Below are 2,053 nucleotides of genomic sequence, written 5' to 3'. Positions count from 1 at the left end.
CCATGATAAATGCCGGAACACACAGTTCTTTGAACGAGTGAAACAGTTTCTTCTTCTCTTTGTTACGATAACAAACTTCTCCAAAGCCACTACATTCTTTTGTAGAAACTTCAAAGGTTCAAAAAGCTTACAAAACTCTACTTCAGACCACACATTCAAACGTGATATTAGGTAGCCAACAATCTTAACATTCTTGAGATTGGAAAACAGTGTTTGAAATCCAACTCAGCAAATTNTATTTGAAAATCATCACAAAGATTTTACATTTTTAGTGAAATATTTTATTACTTTAAGTTATAGTTTCGAGTTAATTAGTTTGTCATTAAATTAATTATTTTTGTAATAGAAATAATTATTATATTTCGTTAAGATTTAAAAACTCGTTAATTAATTAATATTAATTCATCTAAATTAAACTCAATATGTTTATCTTTTAAAAGATCTAACCCCTTTTCTTAGTTGGGCCAAAATCAGCAGCCCACTTTTGCATTTTTCAGCCCACTTCAGCAGCCCATTAAAATACAACAACATATATCAACCCATTAATGCCTCCAATTTCCAGCCAACATTCACCAAGAACTCAGCCCAAAAACCCATTCATTTCAATACCCAGCAACAATAACATACCAACAATACCCCCACCCCTGTACCAGCGTCTTTCTCTAGCGAAGAACGTGACCAGACGCCAGACGAAATCCCAGCAAAAATCGCGCTGCAAACCCAAAAATTTCGCCTAACTACCCTACAGAACCCATACCCTAGCAGTCTCAATGTCAACCTTCACGTCCTCTCTTTCCCCCCTTTTCACGGAATACAACTTTTTTCCCATGCCTTTTACTGTTGGTCTTGAAAAGAAGCAAAGAAAATTTCAAATTTTTCTTTCAAAAATTCAACGGATTTCCCCCCTAATTTCCATCTATATATTCATCTATTTTAATCATTGTTGGGGGGGAGATTTTTTTTTTTTAGTTTGAGTTTTCCTCGGCAAATAGTCGTTTGACGCTTAAAATATTATACTTAGCTTTCGAATTCGAAGTTCCGAGAAGATAGTCACTCAAATTTTCTTAAGTTTGCCGTTCGTATTCGAAGAAATCACTGCTTTCAAGCTCGCTTTGTTCTCAGTTTGCTGTCTCAAGAAAGGTAACCTCATTTACCTTAACTCGTTTTAGCTGGTGTTTTATTTCTAATTAAAAGTTTACTGTTGAACTCTTGAGGTAAATTTATACTTTGGGCGTGGTTGATCAATATTATGTGTCCTCTTGCTTGAGCATTCTGTTGAAAAAATGGTATTGATTGAGTGCATTATAATTATTGTTCATATTGTTGACGATTTGAGTTATGTAAAACCAGTTATTCAATGGAAAATATTTTGACGTAAAGGGGGGGCTCACTTTTGTTTGTTTTATTAGTCTATGTTCATACCCAAATCTTCTTTGAGGGTTTTGGTGTTACTTTACCAATTGAAGGCATTCGAATCTTACAGTGATGTCTTTTCCATGTAGGATATTTTTCTCTAATCTCGTATCTTATTTTCTCACTCTGGAATGATATTACTATAAGCCAGAATGCTTTAGAATGATAGCTTCTCTTTTGTTCAAAATTACAAAGCTATGTTCTCTGCAAAGTTTCATTTCTTAAATCTAGTTTTTTTTTTTATTGAGCATGTTGTAATAAGTTCCTCTGTACTGCATTTCCAGCATCTATTTTTGTCTATTCGGTTTATTCTCTCCTTGTATTAGTTGTATAGTTCTTTACTTTCTTTAAAAATGTCCCTGCGGGCTACTGTGGTTAATTCTTGCTGTGATGTGAAGTTAGACCGGCGATATTAAGTTGTAAAGGATAATATTTTTCTCTTGATTCATGCTCAATCAAAGTCTCTTTGTTTAGTTCGGGTGATTCTCTATGTAGCAATTTGTGATATTTAGTTTGGTACCAACACTTCATAAATTTATCATTTCATGTTTTACTTTAGATTTTCCTGTCTATTATGGTGTAAGAAATGTTCTATTTATATAGATACTTACTAATATATTTGTTACTCAATAGTTGCCGT

This window comes from Solanum stenotomum, chromosome 9 (genome assembly GCF_019186545.1).
Source record: "Solanum stenotomum isolate F172 chromosome 9, ASM1918654v1, whole genome shotgun sequence".
NCBI lineage: Eukaryota > Viridiplantae > Streptophyta > Magnoliopsida > Solanales > Solanaceae > Solanum > Solanum stenotomum.
Note: the sequence above shows the minus strand (reverse complement) of the source record.